Source organism: Sciurus vulgaris (genome assembly GCF_902686455.1).
Source record: "Sciurus vulgaris genome assembly, contig: HiC_scaffold_624_arrow_ctg1, whole genome shotgun sequence".
In the NCBI taxonomy this organism is placed as follows: domain Eukaryota; kingdom Metazoa; phylum Chordata; class Mammalia; order Rodentia; family Sciuridae; genus Sciurus; species Sciurus vulgaris.
The window spans coordinates 378,739-400,080 of NW_027632395.1; the positions used below are offsets into that span (position 1 = coordinate 378,739).

A 21,342-nucleotide genomic window follows, 5' to 3' on the forward strand; every position below is an offset into this window, starting at 1 on the left:
CTGGTCATGGCAAAAGAGGAAAAAATTAGCTTCAGGATTAGAATATTTTTCCTAAGATTTGTGTGAAGAACCCCACCTTACCTCATTTATAAGGCTCTGCCTCACTGTGCTGCATGTTAGAATGGCTTCAAAGTAAGCTAATCTTTAAATCATTTAAAGTTGTGCTCAAATATTTGATGATTGTTGTAAAGATTACTGTGATCTCAAACGGGATATAATGAATAACTCAGCCAAAATTCAAGATAGCTATTGCACAAACTGAATGTTTTACTCTTGGTGATTCCATTTTGTGTTCTCCTTGTAAACTCTAACTGTTGCCTGGTTAATATTTTGTTGAAGTACTGCTTCAAGAGAAAACACTGTAAATTAACTTGAAATCATATAGGACAGATAATGTAGACTCCAATTAGATAAAAGGGGGTAAATAACTGTACAGTTATAGACAACTTAAGATGTACACTTGTGTTGGCCCACTAAAATAAAGACTGAAAGCTACAAAAGAGATATTCTTAGGCAAATGTGCCTTAAAACTATTAAGATAAACTGCAAGAGTCAGAAGTTTTTACTCAGTTTAAGGCCTACAGACACAGGTAGGCTTAATTTATAGAGATCTCTTCTAAATGTTGTGTTTACATTCCTGATAACCTGGACAATATTTAGGTTCCCAAATAAAGGCTTTGTCTTCTCCAGCCTTTGCTAGGCCTTGTTATGGGAACAACTTCTCAGTTCTTTCACCCCCTAGAGAGGATATTCATTGGCATGTTCCAGATTCTGCAACATTTACCTTGTACTAATCTCATTTCAGTACTCATGTCTTTTTGTTCTTCTCTCATAGAAGTATACACCCCAGATGCCTTTACAAACTGCTATTCCCCAACCAGACTTCTACCATGGACCCCTAGGTTGACCTGATTTCTAAAAAGGGAACTCCAAATTGCTTACCACACTCTGCACCCTTGCATCTCAAAGAAGCCAGAGCGGTCATCAGCCCCCTTTCAATACAGCAGTAAAGCAGTTCCTAAAATTAGAGGGGGGAATGAAGCCAGAACTGGGGACAGGCAGTTAATGCAGAAATATGGGATCATTCAAATTGAAGAAATTAAGTCCATGAAAGCCATATGCCTCTGGAAGAATGGAAGTTGAAGACTGCCCCTGGGAGAATGGACTATTTACATCTCACCTGCAAAACCAGGCCTAGTCACGTAGGCAGGAAGAATAGAAAAGGTGGGAAAGAACCGAAGAACAAAAGATTTTCTTATAAAAACAGAAACAGGGGAATGCAATATAAAGCTGCTCCCCTGTCCCTTATGCTGCATCCATTTCCCCACCTCTCAACTACTTGTCAGTCTGTGAACACACTAGCTAGCTATTGGTTCATCAGTCAGCTTGCAAGTATCCTTCTCCATTATTGGTCCCCTGTTAGCCCGGCGGAATTCAACTGCTTACGAATAGCTTCCCCGCCATCTTTTCTCATGGTTTCTCATTTCTACTCACTTTCTTTCTGTCTCCTCCTGGATTTTTACACTCTCTCTTGCGTGCACCCTTTCTCTTTTCCTTTCATTTTCTCTCTTACCCTGTAGGGAGACACTCTGTTTGCTTAATAAACCCTTTTATGTCAATTTTCATGTCCAGTATGGTTTTCATAGGTTTCTTACAGACATTATATTATTTTAAGGACTATACCATTTTGAGTTGTTTTATCAATTTTAGTTTATATTGTTCAATTTGAAGCATCTATCATTTGTGTCAAAAGTGTCATGAAAATAAGTATTAAAAATATAACAATATTTTGTTTCATAGGAATAGTTCACTTAATACAGAAAGCAACTTAAACAGACATATCTTCTATACTACCAAAGGTTACAGTTTGATTATAAAATTCCACTATGTTAGCCAAACATAGGCACTTATTCCCTTAGAAAACAATCTGATCTGGGTTAATACCTTTAAATATGGCATTGGACTTGGTAGCTTTATGTAAAGTCTCAGGTTTCAGAGAGAATAGGGCTGCATACCTTGGCAAATTACCAGTTATAAAAATAACTCAATCATCTTTTAACATCTACCTCCTGGATAGTTTAATTTTAGCAATTTCTACTTAGTTTCAAAATCAGCTGTGATTCAAAAAGGGGTAATGCATTCTAGTGCTCTGATAAAAGCAATTTCTCTAAGGCAGAGGTATTTTGTGTATTGGGATGAAAAGGGAGATTTGGAACACATCTTAATTTTCTGGGGTTACCAAAAATTACCTAAAATACTGAAGACTCAAGATTTACCTTCATTTTACTTGTAGATTAAAAGTGACATCTTAATATCAAAAATAAGCCAAGGCAGCCAGTGATGAATGACAGTTTTGCCTCTGGTGGTTTTTTGGAGGGGTGTAGTAGGGATTGAACTCAAGAGCACTCTATATAAGAGCTATGCCCCCAATTCTTTTGCATTTTAATTCTGAGACAGGGTCTCATTAAATTGCTCAGGCTGGCCTCAATCTTGTGATATGCCTACCTCAGTTTCCCAAGCAGCTGGTGTGTGGGTTTGCACCATCACGCCTGGCCTGAACAAATCGTGAGCTCTGAAGTCTTCAGACTTCACATATTTATTTGTTTTGAAAACTCTGAAGTTACTACTTTAATGTACTTCTGTTGGGTTGCTTTGGGGTTTCAGTGGTGAACACAGCTACCTTTTAGTATATTTCTGTTAAATTTTATATTTGGAAAACACTAAATGTGATTTTTAACAAAAAATAAAATATTTTCCAACTATTTAGACCTGACTTAAAAGACTTCTCAAAACTCTGTTGAATTATGATAATTAAAGACTATTTACATTCCAAATTCATGCTAATATAAAAGCAGAAAGAACCAGAATTTTAAAAACTGAGAAGATGCACAAATAGCATCACAAAACCTTGCAAAGAAAAACATAAACTATGGTGAAAACAATCCTTATGAAATGTATATGGAAATACTTTTAACTGCTTGTTCTAAAATTCTTAGCAATGTGCTAGCCATATGTTCAGACCTCTCTTTCATTAATAGAAACTGGCTTTCCTTTATATTTACCAAATTCACTATTAAAAAATGTAAATTTGAAGTTACTAATTTATCATCTACAGAATTTTAAAGGTCTCAAACACACAAGATGGGGCAGTCTATTTTCAAAATAGGTTTCTATAAACTGTTGAACTTTGTACAAATAAAATCTTTGAAAATGTAAAATATACCACTCAGAACAATGAAGTCCATAAGAATACAAGTATGTCAAGTGCTTTTATGTAATCTAATAACTTCAGGGTTTCTTCTGTATCTGGTTATTATAGCAAACTTCTTTAGCATTATTTGAATTCTTAGATGTACTGCAAAAACACAATTATATTACTATTCCATCTGACATTACAGATAGTTACTTCAAACAAAGAAATCACAATACCTACATGTTTCTGGCCTTACTTATAACCCTTATTCATAATTCATAACCCTGAAAAGTCACTATTATTATATAATTTAATACAATTTTAAATATACCAGGACAGTTCATCATTTAAAGTTGGCCTTTTGCAAAATGTACCGATCATTTGGATTTTTTCAGAAAGTAAAATATACCTGAAAATTTATTCTATACATGTTGGGCAATCAGTTATAATGTGAAATAAAATATCAAAAATATTTTAGAAGACTTATAAAATAAAGCAGTTTTACAAAAAGGTATGATCCCAGGAAAGCTATAGGATAATAAACAGAAGTTGAGTAAATAAGCCAATCAGAAAATTCCAAAGATTGGTTACAAGGTTGATATATTTCACTTTGCAATCTAGCTCATTTTCTTTACACTTTAAAATTACACAATACATATACCTTTACATTGTGCATATTCATGATGATCCCACAGTAATCCATGTACTGTTTTAGCTCTTTACCATGAAAAAGCACAATATTTTACCACACAATAACACAGTTTTCAGAATGCATGGCTGATTAACTTAATAGTAATTAACTTTTAAAAGAAAATTGTCAAGAAAAGATACATTGATGTGGCTGTATCTCTGTAGTATGCTGATTTTACAATAGCCAGACTGTGGAACCAACCTAGATGCCCTTCAATTGATGAGTGGATAAAGAAACTGTGGTATATATATATACAATGGAATATTACTCAGCCATAAAGAATGATAAAATTATGGCATTTGCAGGCAAATGGATGAAATTGGAGAATATCATGCTAAGTGAGATAAGCCAATCTCAAAAAGCCAAAGGATGAATGATATCACTAATAAGTGGAGGATGACACATAATGGGGGGGAGGGAAGGGTTAGTGTTAGGGTTAGAGTTAGGGTTAGGGAGGGGGGCAAATATGGAGGAAGGAAGTACTGTGTAGAGGGTAAAGAGGGGTGGGAGGGGTGGGGGGAAGGGAAAAAATAACAGAATGAATCAAACAACATTACTCTATGTAAATTTATGATTACACAAATGGTATGCCTTTACACCATGTACAAACAGAGAAACAACATGTATCCCATTTGTTTACAATAAAAAATATATAAAAAAATAAAAATAAATAAATAAATAAAAAAAGAAAAGATACATAATGCACCACCTAATCTATTTAAATACCAATAAATAAACAACAATGGACCTGGGGCTGTAAAAATGTCACACTTTCTATTACTAAAGAAAAATTAAATACTTAGTATTTTTTAAATGCTTACCAGATACTCAAGGACCAGAGTCAAAGGTTTATCTGGGTGAACAATGTCATGGAAGGTTATTATGTTTACATGCTTTAAATCCTTTAAGAGTGAAACTGTAAAACAGAAATGAAAGCCAATTGTTTAGTCTGTGGAAGTCCAAATTTTATAAAAACTTGTAGTAAGTTTAGCATATAAACCAAGTGTTATAATATCCTCAAGTTAAAAACAGCAATTTGTCAAGGGGATGAGAGGTAGAAAAACTGAAGGTATCAACTTTTATCATTTTTATGATTTTGAGTTTGACAGTATAGTACCTAAGGTCATCTCTAATGTTACAACTCACCATCTTCTGTTTTATTTTTTATTTTTTTTAAATGTTAACTGTTTGAGCCTCTGGGATTAATTTATATACAGTTCAAGGCAGGCTTTCTTCTGTTATATTGCTAATCAGTTACCTCAAACATTATTTATCTATTTGTTTTGATACCAGGGTTTTGAACCTGAGTCACATCCCTACCCCCTCTGCTTTTTCTTTAGTTTTTATTTTGAGGCAGGGTCTAGCTAAGTTGCTTATACTCACTAAGATACTGAGGCTGGCTTCAAACATACCATCCTGCCTCGGCATCCTGAGCCACTGGGAATGAAGGCATTTACCACTATGTCTGAATCAAACCAATTTTGAATAATTTACTTTTTAAATAAAATAGCATCATGACATGTTTTTATATACTTCATTTATTTCTTATATTTAATATATGCAGCTAATTTACAGTTACCATGCTTCCCATGTACCAATATGTACAATTTCCCTATCAGATAATTATCTATGTCAGTACTTTTAATGACTTCATAGTATTTCAATATACATTAAGAATATTAATATATTTCATCTGATTGTTAGTTTTAGAAATAATTTTAATGGTCTAATTATATCTTCCAGTCACTTATTATTTCTCTCTGCTTTATTTTTTATAATTACTATTATATAGTTTTGGTTTTAAAACAGTCTAAATAAATATACTTTCTCTTTAACTGTACTGGGAGTGCCTTCTTCATGTTCCAAACAGATCTCTTTTAATGCCTTCAAATTCTCTGTCAGCTTACTTCTTTCTTTATAAACTGTTGCATATGTACCCTATAAAACATATTTTGGAAGAACAATGAAAAACAATAAGAGCCCTAACTGAATTTCTAATTTCTAAGCATGCTGAATTCCATCTCGCAAAGAAAACTCCAGAAAATCCAGTATTAGATTTTCTTATGGCAAAAATGACTTTCAGTTACATACACATAGCTTCCATGCTTCCATAAGACCAGTATCTTAAAGGTATAAAACAAGAATTTAATTTACTTTTTTGTGTTTTATTTCAAATTAAGATTTGGATCAATAGTATTAAAATTACAGGTGCTTTCCCTGTAATGGTATATGAATACTAAATGACACTGAGCACATTAAATGAAATAATAATTATACTGTTAAATCAAAAACAATGTTTTCAGGTTCCAAACTTTTCAAAATATTTATTCATTAATTCTTTTAAAAGGAAAAGAAGCTTCCTGATCAACTGCCTTTTATTTTCCTTCCTGCCATTTATTATTTATTACTTCTATCTTTTTTATTTCTTACAGTTTATTTATTATTTTTTATTTATTATTTTCTTGAATTTTATTACTGTGGAAGATGGAGTGTTTCAAAATTGTAGCATTTCAGGTAGTGACAAGTTCAAGAAAAAGCCACATTTTAAGAATTACTTACCCTTCAATTAAATGTTTTTATTTCTAAAGTTATTTTTCAGAAATTTTAGGTCATGCAAATTCCCATGAAAGCACAGACAGAACACTGATAGGAGGCTAAACAAACAGATGCCTGTTGTGTTACCAAGAAAGCAAAATATCTTGTGTTTTAATAAAAGATTTTAAGTCTTTAAAAAATACTCATTTTCTCTCAAACTGATAGAATACTTTCAAGAATTGAAAGTTTCAATCCTCCTAACTTTGTTACCTTTTCAGAGCAAGATATAATTGTTTAGACAATCATGTTCACAATTTTGTGTGGTTGACAAAACCATACACTTAGATGATGAACAAGAAAATATTACATTTTTTAAAAAAGAATTTACTTACCTTTCCAAACTTTTCCAATTTTATGTAGGTTTCCATTTTCCCAAGCCCAATTTCTGACTGCAAGTAAAACTATGATAAATTCAGTATTTATTCTTAAAATTTTATCTTTTCCTCAACTTCTAAAACTCTCCAATTCTATAGTGTTTAAGAATAGAAAGAGTTTGTTACAGTCAAATTGTTTAACATTGATCAAGTTTTAAAATATACTTGATATTGGAATATTGAAAGGGTCAAAAGCATCAGTATTTATAATTGAAATAGTCAACCTACCTTACATATGGATTGGATAATGGTCTGCAGTAAATGCTTTGTTTTATTTCAAGGCCCCAAATTTTAAACTACCACAGACTTAGATTTTAAGATACTAAAGAATTTGTAAAAATTACTATTTGATTTTCCTTTTAACTAAATCATAAAATAATTTTCTGACTGATCTTTGAATTCCTATGGAGACTCGAAAAAAACAAGATGCTATTTGTTTTCAGGTTCTCCAATCAAAATACAATTAAAAAGAAAACCAATTTACATTCATGAAACATGCAAACACAAAACCAGTAATGTAAGTCTTATTCTTTCCTCCTTAAATGCTTTAAAATTGAGTTCTCAAACCCCTCCTTTTAAACCCTAAACTCACTACCTATTTTGCATTGAGTCAATAAATGGAGTATGTGGAATATATCAAAATATGTCACAGAAACCCAGTATGGCCAATGCATATTTTAAAAGAAAATTTTAAAAAGTAAGAAACCTTAACAACAAAATTTTGAAAAAAAAAAAAAAAAAAAAACAACAGTACAAACAGGTAGAAAATAGAAACTGAGGGAACAAAATTAAAAAAATAGTAAACAGACGAATAAGAATTTTCTTAAAAGTGTTTTCTAGAATCCATTTGCAATAGTAGAAGATATAATAATAATCTAAAAATGATTTACTTCTTGCATAGATAATGTTAATGTCTTTAAATAAAAAGCTAGTTAAAGGATATAATGCAGAACTTCAGTTTTCATAGGTATATAAACATATTAAATTCTTAAAATATTGCATTTTGCTCTAATCCTAGAGAATCAAATATACACTTTTTCTGGAGTTGTCAAATAAAATAAAACTGATAGTTGGTGATCAGACTTGGCATCACTTACTACTTTAGACAAAACAATAAACTTTCCAAACTTGAATGAACAAAAGCAGAAAAAGTCCTGCAAAGAAATTGTTTTTATCCTTTTGCTACAATGACATACACCAAGTTAAAATGATATAGAAAACTGCTGGTCCAACTAAGAAGTGCTTAATTCAATTTTTGATAAACTAAAACTCGACTCATAGTATTTTACTATATGACTGAAGAAGTTCTTCTTTTTGGTTTTTTTTGCTAACTTTTCTCTTCATATATGTTTTTCATGAAAAACATTAAATTAGAGAAAGGAAGTTTTAGAATCATCATACACTACCTACCCAGGTACTGTCTTCTATGTAACTAATTATTTAATAAGTTCTTGTTTTCTACTACCAATAGCTGTGCAGAATAATGAAGCAAAACTACAAGATACAACACTATCCAGAAACAAATAAAGATGTTTTTACCTCAGTATGGATAATGAGGCCAACAGCCCACTCTTTGGTACATGACAGTCTGATTTCAATAATTTTTCACTGTATATAAAAAGTGATATTTACAAGGTTAACAAAACTATGGTAAAATGACATTATTTTCTTATACCTGTCTGTGGAGTTCAGATGGTTAAATTCACAAATATGAAACTACTGCAAATTCAACTTGAATTTTAAGTGTTGGGTCATCTTTATCTGAGAGAAAATAACACTACTTTGAAAACAAACAAAAGCCAATATAAAAAAAACAATGAATATCCATGCAAAAGTTATATAAACTCATTGTCTATTGCTGGGGTCCAGCCCTAGCAGGAGTCCATGGGTCCCACACAGGTAAACAGGGAGCGGGGAGACAGCATCGGCGATGGATGGAGAATGAAAGGCACAGACTCTAGTTCTGGTGCAATCACTCCCACTTTATTCTGGGGAGGGCGGGGTTTTCTTCAGGCTTTGATGAGAGGCTTGTGATTAATAAAATCAAAGTTTCCAAAGCATAGGCAGAATTTTTTTTAACGAAAGATTATGAGAAAACAGTAACCTTACAGATTATCCTTACTTAATCACAGTTATTTTAAGAATATTTAACTGTCAATGAGCTAATACAATGTTTATTTCCTTAATATCTAAACTCTATATGATCTAAGACTATTCTTATTACTTTTGCAGTAAAACGATAGACAAATAATGTCATGTGACCATCTCTCCTAGGTCCATCTGGTTAATATCTAAATTGCTGAGTTAAGGGCTACAGGAGGGCAGTGGTCACAGTGGTTCTCATGGTCAAGTTTTTTTACTGAATAGATTACATTTTCTTATGTAGCTCTTTCTTCCAGAACAGGGCGTTGTGTACCAATGTTTATTATGGGGTGACCTATTCTTTGTAGGAAGGAAGGAATGTTGTGAAACCTTGTTCTTTTACCTTACCACCACACATAAACAAAACCATCATCTGGATTAAACCACCCTATAGGAGACAGGAGGAGATCTATATCTACCTTCTCTAAGGGCTTGCCTTTAGTGGGGTACCAGGGCTTGCCATTGATAAAAAAAAGTTGGTCTATTTCTAGTAGCTACTGTGGGAAGTGCTTTGAGCTTAGAACTTGGGGAAACATTGTTATCTATAATTTTCTGTGCCCAAACAAGTTCTGGCTTTGCCAGTAAATGCACTGTTTGATTTTTAACATGATAAAAACATTCTTCTGTAGTGAGGTTAACATCACAGGGTTTCAACATGTGTTTTGTCTCCATGATGTTTTTCTGGAAACTTGTAGAATTATTCCCATCACCTGTAGCAAGATCCCCAGACTGAAGTGAGTAATATATTATTAGGAAAACTCCACAGAATAACATCCAAGCTAGGGAGGCATACATCTGGCATGCAATCCTTTTAGGATGAGTCTTTGCAATCATCCTTGAGTGGAACTCTGTCAAGCACTGCAAGAAAAGCCAGGCACCTCCGCAGTCTATAATGATGAGAGTACGTGAGAAGACATGACTGTGATCTAGAAACATTTTCTTCTCGTTAGTAAGGAAATTTTCTTACTCATGTGTGTATGTTTAGTGAATATGAGAATGTTCTTAACATGAAGTACACATTGGTCTATTGTTGATCTTAACAAAAACAATGGAGTTTGCTTTAAAGATTATGCAAGTGAAAAAACAGATTATATAAGTGTACTGAATATAAATTAATCATTTTAAACGTGAAAGGTTACTACACAGTGTAAGCAATGACTTGTAAAGTATACATGAAAAATTTAAGACTACAAGAACAACTCTTTAGAGAATGAAATTCAATGATAAGAGAATATGCTAAAAATCTTTTTTCTTTTAAAGAGTAACAGGTTGGTAATAATTAACTGTGTATTTCAGCTAGTGGAGGGGATTGTGAATGTTCCCAACACAAAGAAATAATAAATATTTAAGGTGATAGATATGCCAGTTACACTCATCTGTTCAGCACACATATATAAATGTATTGAATTGTTAATATACCCAATAAATATATAAAATTATGTGACAATTAAAAATAAATTTATATATAAAGAAAAACAATTATTATGTTGTAATTATGAAGTTACATTTGAATAATCAGACTCTAATATAAACAGCACCACTGAAATCCACCCAGGCAGGAAAGTGGAGAATTCAAAGAAAAGGCAGTTACGTTAGTGAACTATCAGATCCTAATGCAAAGAGTAAAGCATACTGCAATACCCATTTTAATAATTTCCAACCTTAAGGTTTTAATAATCACACCTGAATAATAATTACTATAATTAATGAATTTTTAAATGGAATTTTTAGAAAAATTTGCTTGCATTTATATCTGTTGAACACAATATTAGCAATAGATATAATCACTAGCTTATTTACATGCTCTCCAGTGGAAATTATGCAGAGGACAGAAGAAAAACTCATTTATCTAACATCTACCAGGCACAATGTTAGGTGCTGAGCACACAATGAAGAAGGAAGACATGATCCCTGCTTTCATGAATTCAAAATCTAGAATGAGTTGCACCTTATTTTGAATATTTTGAAATTTTAAAAGTTGCATAAAAATAGAAATAATAACTAAAAATAACAATGAACTTTGTATTTTAATGTAAAATACAAACTCCCTTTTTAAAATTCATTTTTATTGTAAACATTGGGATATATCTTGTTTCTCTGTTTGTACAAGAAGTAGAGGCATACCATTTGTGTATTCATACATTTACCTAGGGCAATAGTTTTTGATTGGTCCTGTTATTTTTTCATCCCTCATTCCCTCCCACCCCTCTTGTCCCTCATTACCCTCCTTAATCCATTCTTGTCCCCCTCCCACCCCCTATATGTGTCATTATTCACTTATCAGTGATATCATTCATCCTTTGGTTTTTTGAGATTGGTTTATCTCACTTAGCATGATATTGTCCAAATTATCCATTTGGTTGCAAATGCCATAATTTTATTATTCTTTATAACTGAGTAATATTGTATTATATATATGGATATTGCAGGGGCACCTGGCTCTCCTTGCAGTGCTTGACAGAGTTCCACTCAAGGATGATTGCAGAGACTCATCCTAAAAGGATTGTAGCCAGATGTATGCCTCCCTAGCTTGGATGTTATTCTGTGGAGTTTTCCTAATAATATATTACTCACTTCAGTCTGAGGATCTTGCTACAGGTGATAGGAATAATTCTACAAATTTCAAGAAAAGCATCACGGAGACAAAACACATGTTGAAACCCTGTGATGTTAACCTCACTACAGGAGAATGTTTTTATTATGTTAAAAATCAAGCACTGCATTTACTGGCATAGCCAGAACCTGTTGGGGTACAGAAATTTATATATAACAATGTTTCCCAAAGTTGTAAACACAAAGCACCTCCCACAGTAGCTACTAGATATGGACCAGCTTATTTTATCAATGGCAAGCCCTGGTACCCCACTAAAGGCAAGTCCTTAGAGAAGGTAGATATAGATCTCCCCCTGTCTCCTACAGGGTGGTTTAATCCAGATGATGGTTTTGTTAATGTGTGGTGGTAAGGTTAAAAAAAAATAAGGTTTCACAACATTCCTTCCTTCCTACAAAAAATATGTCACCCCTATAATAAACATTGGTACACAATAACCATTGGGACCGCTGCCCTCCTGTAGCCCTTAACTCAGCAATTTAGATATTAACCAGAAGGACCTAGTAGAGATGGTCACATGAGATTATTTGTCTATCGCTTTACCACAAAAAGTAATAAAAATAGTCTTAGGTCATATAGAGTTTAGATATTAAGGAAATAAACATTGTATTAGCTCATTGACATAGTTAGATATTTTTAAAATAATTGTGATTAAGTAAGGATAATCTGTAAGGTTACTGTTTTCTCATAATCTTTTGGTAAAAAAATTTCTGCCTATGCTTTGGAAACTTCTTTGATTTTATTAATCATAAGCCTATCATCATAGCCTGAAGAAAAATGTATATAAACCCAGCCTTCCCCAGAATAAAGTGGGATTGATTGCACCAGAACTAGAGTCTGTGTCTTTCATTCTCCATCCATCGCTGACGCTGTCTCCCCACTCCCCGTTTACCAGTGTGGAACCCATCGACTCCTGTAGGGCTGGACCCCGGCAATATATATCACAGTTTCTTTATCCATTCATCAATTGAAGGGCATCTACGTTGGTTCCACAATATGGCTATTGTGAATTGAGCAGCTATGAAAATTGTTGTGGCTGTATCTCTGTAGTATGCTGATTTTAATTCCTTTGGGTATAGGCCAGGGAGTGGGATAACTGGGTCAAATGCTGGTTCCATTCAAGATTTCTAAGGAATCTCCACACTGCTTTCCAGAGTGCCTGCACTAATTTGCATCCGCACGTGGAATGTATGAGTGTACCTTTTTCCCCACATCCTCGCCAACAAGTATTGTTGCTATTATTCTTGATAATCACCATTCTAATTGGAATGAGATGGAATCTTAGGGTAGTTTTGATTTACATTTCTCTTATTACTAGAGATGTCGAACATTTTTTCATATATTTTTTGATTGCTTGTAGATCTTCTGTGAAATGTCTGTTCATTTTCTTAGCTCATTTGTTGACTGGGTTATTTGTATTCTTTGTGTAGAATTCTTTGAGTTCTTCATATATTCTGGAAATTAGTGCTCTATCTGAAGTATGAGTGACAAAGATTTTTTCCCACTTTGTTGGTTCTCTCTTTGCATTGCTGAGAGAAAGCTATTTAGTATGAATCTATCCCAGTTATTGATTCTGGCTTTTATTTCTTGTGCTATGGGAATCCTGTTAAGGAAGACTGATCCTAAGCCAACATGTTGAAGATTTGGACCTACTTTTTCTTCTATAAGATGAAGGGGCTCTGGTCTGATTTCAAGGTCCTTGATCCATTTTACGTTGATTCATGTGCAGGGTAAGTGATAGGGTTTCATAATGCTGTATATGGATTTCCAGTTTTCCCAGCACCATTTGTTGAAGAGGCTATCTTTTCTCCATTACATATCTTTGACACCTTTGTGTAGTATGAGAAAATTGTATTTATTTGGGTTTGTGTCCATGTGCTCTATTCTGTACTTTTGATCTACCTGTCTACTTTGGTAACAATACCATGCCATATTTGTTAATATTGCTTTGTAGGATAGTTGAAGTTCTGGTATTGTGGTACACCCTGCTTCACTCTTCCTGCTAACAATTACTTTAGGTACTCTCAATTTCTTATTCTTCCAGATGAATTTCATGATTGCTTGATCTATTTCTGTAACTTACATCACTGGGATATTAATTGGTATTGCATTGAATCTGTGTAGCACATTTGGTAGTATGGTCATTTTGACAACATCAGTTCTTTCTATCCAAGAACATGGGAGATATTTCCATCTTCTAGGTTTTCTTGAATTTCTTTCTTTAGTGTTCTCATTGTAGAGGTCTTTCACCTCTTTTGTTAGATTGATTACCAAGTATTTTTTTATGAAGCTATTGTGAATGGTTTAGTTTTCCTAACTTCTCTTTCTGAAGATTCATCACATGTATAAAAATGCATTGGATTCAAGAGCATTGATCTTATATCCTGCTACTTTGCTGAATTCACTTATGAGTTCTAAAAGTTTTCTGGTGAAATTTCCTGATTCCACTAAATATATAATCATGTCATCAGCAACTAGGGATAGTTTGAGTTCTTCTTTTCCTATTCATATCCCTTTAATTTCCTTGGTCTGCCTAATTGCTCTGGCTAGAGTTTCGAGGACAATGTTGAATAGAAGTAGTGAAAGAGGTCATCCCTGCCTTGTTCCACTTTTCAGGGGGGATGCTTTCAGTTTTTCACCTTTCAGAATGATATTGGCCATGGGCTTAACATACATGACCTTCACAGTGTTAAGGAATGTTTCCATTATCCCTATTTTTCCTAGTGTTTTGAGCATAAAGGGATGCTGTATTTCATCAAATGCTTTTGCTGCATCTACTGAAATAATCATGTGATTCTTGACCTTAAGTCTGCTGATATGGTGAATGATATTTATTGATTTTCAAATGTTGAACCAACCTTGCATCCCTGGGGTAAAACCCACTTGATCATGGTGCACTATCTTTCTAATACATTTTTGTATGCGATTTGCTAAAGTTTTGTTAAGAATTTTTGCATCAATGTTCATTAAGAATATTGTTCTGAAATTTTCTTTCCTTAATGTGTCTCTGTCTGCTTTAGGTATCAGGGTGATACTGACTTCACAGAATGAGTTTGGAAGGGTTCTCTCCTCTTCTATTTCATGAAATACTTCAAGAAGTATTGGAATGAGCTCTTCTTTAAAGGTTTTGTAGAACTCAGCTGAGAACTCATCTGGTCCTGGACTTTTCTTTGTTGTTAGGCTTTTGATGACCTCTTCTATTTCATTACATGTAATTGATCTATTTAAGTAGTGTATGTCCTCCTCATTCAGTTTAGGTAATTCATATGTCTCTAGAAACCTGTTAATGCATTCGAGAATTTCTATTTTGTTGTATAAATTTTCAAAATAGCTTCTGATTATATTTTGTATTTCAATCGTGTCTGTTGCGATAGTTCCTTGTTTATTCTGAATTTTAGTAATTTGGGTTTCCTATCTCCTTCTCTTTGTTAGCATGGGTAAAGGTTTATCAATTTTTTTTTATTTTTTCAGAGGACCAACTATTTATTTTGTTAGTTTTTCCTGTTGTTTCTTTTGTTTCAACTTCGTTGATTTCAGCTCTGATTTTAACCATTTCCTGTCTTCTACTTCTTTTGGTGTTGCTCTGTTCTTCTTTTTCTAGGGCTTTGAGCTGTAGTGTTAGGGCAATTATTTGTTGATTTTTTCTTCTTCTATTGAATGTACTCCATGAAATAAATTTTCCTCTAAGTACTACTTTCATACTGTCCCAGAGATATTGATATGATATTTGTTTAATCTAATTTACCTCTAAAAATTTTAAATTTCATTCCTGATATCTTCTGTTATCTATTCATCATGCAACAGTTTATTACTTATTCTCCAGGATTTGGAGTAGTTTCTGTTTTTTACTCTGTCATTTATTTCTAATTTCAATCCATTATGATCCAATATAATACAAGGTAGTATCTCTACCTTCTTGTATTTGCTAACATTACCTTTGTGGCATAAAATATGGTCTATTTTAGAAAAGATCCATGTGCTGCTGAGAAGAAAGTGTATTCACTCTTTGTTGGATGGTACATTCTATAAATATCCATGCAGTCTAAATTATTGATTCTGTTATTTATATCTATGGTTTCTTTATTCAACTTTTTGTTTGGAGGATCTGTCCAGTGGTGAGAGAGGTGTGTTAAAATCACCTAGCATTATATTTTTGTGGTCTAGTTGATATCTGGAATTGAGTTAGATTTGTTTGACTTATATGGATGAGCCACTGTTTGGGGCATAGATATGTATGATTCTTATATCTTTTTGATTTATGCTTCCCTTAAGCAGTTTGAAATGTCCTTCTTTATTCCTTCTGACTAAATTTGGCTTGAAGTCCACATTATCTGATATGAGGATGTACACTCTGGCTTTTTTGCTGTGTCCATGTGCATGGTATATTTTTTCCCATCCTTTCACCTTTAGTCTGTGGGTATCTTTTTCTATGAGATGAGTCTCTTACAGGCAGCAAATTTTTGGATCATTCTTTTTAATCCAATCTGCCAGTCTGTCTTTTGATTGATGAGTTCAGGCCATTAACATTCAGGGTTATTATTGAGATATGATTTGTATTCATGGTCATTTGACTCATTTTTGTTTTTTGACACAACTTGGTTTCCCTTTTATTTGGCTATTCCTTTAAGGTAGTTTCTCCCTTTACTGATTGACATCATTATTTTTCATCTCTTCCTCATGGAATATTTTGATGAGAGAATGTTCTGCAGTGCCAGCTTTCTTTTTGTAAATTCTTTTAGCTTTTGTTTATCATGGGAGTGTTTTATTTTGTCATCAAATCTGAAGGTAAGTTTTGTTGGGTATAAGATTCTTGGTTGGCATTCATTTTCTTTCAGGGCTTGAAAAATGTTGCTCCAGGCCCTTCTAGCTTTTAGGTTCTAGATTGAAAAATCAGTTGATATCTGTATTGGTTTTCCCCTGAATGTAATTTGATTCCTTCTTATCTCACCCTTTAAAATTCTGTCTTTATTTTGTATGTTATGTATTTTCATAATAATGTGCCTTGGCGTGGGTCTATTCTAGTTTTGTATATTTGGAATCCTATAAGCCTCTTGTACTTGATTTTCCATTTCATTCTTCAGATGTGGGAAATTTTCTGATATTTTATTGAATAGATAGTTCACTTCTTTGGTTTGTTCCTCTAAGCTTTCCTCAGTCCTAATAATTCTTAAATTTGGCCTTTTCAAAATATCCCATATTTCTTGTAGATTCTGTTCTTAATTTCTTACCATCTTCTCTGTTTGATCAACTATGTCTTCAAGATTAAATATTTTGTCTTTGATATCTGAGTTTCTGTCTTACCGGTGTTCTATCTGATTGGTTATGCTGTCTATGGAGTTTTTAATTTGATTAATTTTTTCCTTCATTTCAAGGATTTCTGGGTTTTTTTTTAATATCTCTAACTTTATTGAAATGATCATTTGCTTCCTGTATGTGCTCTTTTAACTCTTGATTGATGCGATTATTCAATGCCTGCATTTCTTCTTCTATCTCATCATTCAATGCTTGCATTTATGCTTTCATCTTCTTGTTTGTTTCCCTGAACGTTTTAATTATGTACATTCTGAACTCCCTTTTTGGCATGTATTCTGCCATGCTGTCATTGGATTTTATTGATGTAGCATCTGGGTTTGTTCGGGACATTTTCTTCCCCTGTTTTCTCATATTGCTCAGGTATCTACCCCTCTAGTAGTGAAACTCTGGGATATTGCAGATTTCCTCTATTGACTAATATTGTCTCAGTAGATTTCCAATAACTCACCTCTTAGCCTTCAGTAGCCTGAGGTCTTGGAGGAATTTGATAATGCGGTGCTTTACTAAGAAGCTGTCCCTCTAGGGGTGGTGGCCTTCAGGTGATATATATTCCCTCTCAGTGAGCAGAGGCACCTCCACTCATTGACTGATGGTCAGTCAAAGGGGAACTAGACTGAAGACTGGGGCAATCTGATCTGGGCCTGTGTCTCTGGTTCTACTCTCCTGGTGGGAAAGCCTCACCCAGAAGGGAAGACTCATCTCACTGTGCAGCCCTCATCTGCATTGCTCCTGGTTGACTGGGTTTTTGTCTCCAGCATGGGAGTCTCACTGGTCCACTCTATTCCATGAAGTTCCCTGCGTTTTGGGACTACTGCACCATCCAGGGGGCCCGACCAGTGGGAGAGACTCATCTGGTGGCTGTGAGTTGGTCCCGAGTCTCTGACTACCTCTTCTCCTTGACTCCTGGTTCTTGTCAAAGGTGCTCTAGACTCCTAAAGGTGTCTCAGGAAGGGAGCTGCCCTTCCAGTGATGACGGCCACACCCTCAGGAATAACTCAAAATGCCTGCACCAGCCTATAAAGAAGCCTCTGCCTGGTTCCGCGATGCAGGAGGGCTGTCTTGTCTGCCGGCTAGCTCCACTATGGTGACAGACCTCAGAGTGGTGATTGGGCGGGGTCACTCAGTGATGGCATCTGTCTTTGGTCTGGTGTTTGGGTGGGTTGGCTACCCGCCACCTAGCTCTGCAAGGCAGGTGGGTTGGGTGCCCACTTGCTACCTCCAGAATGCAGGTGACCTGACTCACCTGCCAGCTCGTTCTATGACTGTGACCAACCAGTGATGGCACTGTCCTTGGTGCAAGGGTCGGGCAGGGTCACTTAGTGATGACATTTGTCTTTGGCCTGGTGGTTGGGTGGGTTGGCTGCCCGCTTCCTAGCTCCACAAGGCAAGTGGGTTGGGTGCCCTCCTGCAACCTCCATGATGCAGGTGGCCTAACTCACCCGTCAGCTGTCTCTGAGAGTGTGACCGACCAGTGATGGCATTGATCTCAGTGCCTAAAAACTCCCTTAATTCTGCTTTCCAGACAAAAGATAATCATTTTTCTTGTATTTCATTTTTCTAAGAAAATACTTCACTTTTTGACCATGCAAATTCTTGTTCATATAGCTCTTACAGGAAAAGCATGTGAACACTAAAAAATACATACATAAGACATATTACAACTTGTAATCGATCTTCCTGTTATTTAGTGTACTTTGTAAGCAGTAGTAAGTGCAACATGAGACTTCTAGTTGACTTTGTTTCTAATAACATAATTCATGAATCACAGTCATCAAACTGTAAGCTGGAGATGCATTTCTAATTTAGCTTTAGTACAGGTGAAGAATATGCTGAGGTTCTACAGGTGCCATGTTAAAGGTGAGTATGTATTGAAAAACACTGTGGACAGCAGGAGTTTACCTCAAACACCCATTTACCTCCCTATGAGAAATACTGAATTGCTCAATTTGACAGCAATGGATTTTGTTCCTTGACATGTTGGGACAGAAAAAAGAATGAAAACCCCTATTCTACTGGTCATCTTTTTTTTTTTTTTTTATGGCCATCTTTTTTATAAAAATTATCAGCAAAGGAATGAGAAATCCACACAGTGGGAAGAAATAAGCACTTCTAATGTACCTAACCTCTAATTTTAATATAATGATACATGTTCATATATAGACTTTCATTCTATTAATGTTACACTTAAAAGCCTCATGAAACCTGTACTGTGTATGGTATTTTTGGAAATGCAACAAAATTGATGAACTCTATCAGCATATAAGATTTTCCAATAGTTTAATATTTAACTGAGTTAAGAGAATATTGATTTATTATCAATCATATGTAAGTATTGCACAGCACTTCCCAATGCAGTAACCAGTACCTTTAATATGAGATATAATTACTAAATAAAAAATGATATCCTGGATGGGATTCTGGGACAAAAATAGTTGGTAGTAAAAAAACTAGTAAAAATTAAATAAATTAGGGAGTTTAGTAAATAGTAATGTACCAATATTTGTTCCTTAGTTGTACAAAATGTATTAAAGTAACATTCTACTAATAATAGGAATAACTGTGTATAAGGTAAAATTACTGTACTTACTTTCCAATTTTTATGCTTATGTAAAATTAAGTTTATTTAAATAGAAAGTCAATTTGAAGGATGAAGATAAAAAGGGAGACTGAATATAAAAGAGTTTTATAGGTATAACAGATATTCCAATAATCCTGAGCAGATGAGATGGGACAAAAGGGCAATGTGATTGAAAAGTAGACAGTAAGTGTAGACAGATTTACATGATTATATTTCAGAAAGTGGGGGAGTTTCATGTTTACAGCATTTGTTCTATTATGTAGAAGGGATCAAATCTTTGCCTAGAATAAGACAGTGCAATATGCAAAAGTGAGGGTCCATTTGATGTAGATGACCATGGATTTATAGATCCCATCAGCCTTCCTTGTCACTCCCTCTAGCAAAAATGAATTCTAGGATTCATTTTTTTAATTCCCATCTAAGATGAAGTATACGTTTTCCATGGAAACCTGAACTTTTAAAAATATCTGTGAAGAATTATTTGTTCTTAGACAACTGCTTTCAATCCATTCCTAACCTCACCCTTGTTCTTCAAACATAAAGTCTAAGATTCAGATTGATATATTGAAGAATGGACCTCACTGAAGAAAAATATCTTATTTTAGATACATGATGAATATGACATCTGTAAATTTGAATTCTAAGTGTAAAAAATAATTTTCCTTTCCCACCCCTTTTTCTCTATTACATTCATTTGCCTACTTCCCACCTTCAAATATAAACACAGGGAAAGATCTTTCATTTTGAAGAAAAAAACTTTGATTATATATTTTAAAAAATCTGCTTAGTAATGTAAATGGTAACAAAAGGGGGTGCATGGATAGAAACCAAAATATAGCTGCATGACTAATCTGAAACTTATAAGCCATTTCAAAATCGAAAAGCATGGGAAATCAACAGGAACACACAAAAATAATAAAAACCCTAATTATTAAGCATTCATAATAGGGTTTCAGATAGACTGGAAGAGACAACTATTTTTAAATAACAGCTTTGAGAACTGCATGGTAAGTGTTGGGGATGGAGTTCATTGGTAGAGCACTTACTTAGTATGCTGGAGACCCTGGGTTTGATAATCCCCCCAAAAGCTAGCACATGGTATTAATTCACTCTTACCCTCCCAATCAAAACAAATATAATTTAGAATTCATTGAAGTACAAATATTTATAAAAATTGATAGTCAAAAAATGTTTTGACCAGAAAATTAAGTGACAAAATATATTTCAAAATGTTTTAAGCAGTGATGTGCAAAACTATGATAATCACAGACATGTACCAAAATCAAGTTGGTTACACTTTGTCAATGTGCTCAGAATGTATGCATAATAAAGTAATTATACACTTCAGAATATCCAATCAAAACAGAAGCTTTTGTGAATAATAAAAATCCCCTGATATAATATGTGGAAAGGAGATAAATAGCTGTGAGAACCACAGAAGTCATCATCAATAGTTCCTCCCTCAGACACAAATTTCAGCTGGGTACCATGTCCTATCTATCTTCTCTCAGCATGACCTCTAGGGTCTGTGTTCTACTTTCTATTTCCATATGATGGTCACACCATTCCTAATTTGGCATAAATTCCTAATTCATCTACTTGCCTCTTGTCTATCTCTCCCTATATTTCACCGTCTACTTTTCCTGAAGCTATTATTTGAAAGAAAAATGTGATCTTGTCAGCCCTTATTTAATTAAACACTTTTTATTACGTGAGAGGTTCAGACTCCTTGAATGGATACCTCATGCTTTTTATACTCTGGTTCATCCTATCCTTTCAAATCCTATTTTAAAATAAATTATTACATATTTACCCTTCTTATCTGTTACAATTTTTCTAACATAA

At 34.0% G+C, this 21,342-nt stretch overlaps 1 long non-coding RNA gene and 1 pseudogene across 2 annotated transcripts in view; both read right to left on the reverse strand.

The window, feature by feature from the left end:
* LOC306652863 overlaps positions 1–21,342 on the reverse strand; it is a 325,125-nt gene that overhangs the window by 223,453 nt on the left and 80,330 nt on the right. The window lies entirely within an intron of this gene.
* The window catches only part of LOC306652862 (cyclin-dependent kinase 17-like), a 139,875-nt pseudogene that overhangs the window by 113,178 nt on the left and 5,355 nt on the right, over positions 1–21,342 (reverse strand). Inside the window, exons 3-5 of the transcript XR_013766776.1 lie at positions 6,812–6,868; positions 5,709–5,822; positions 4,706–4,800 (exon numbers count right to left, since the gene is read on the reverse strand). The product of XR_013766776.1 is annotated as a cyclin-dependent kinase 17-like (transcript). The remainder of the gene's footprint in view (positions 1–4,705; positions 4,801–5,708; positions 5,823–6,811; positions 6,869–21,342) is intronic.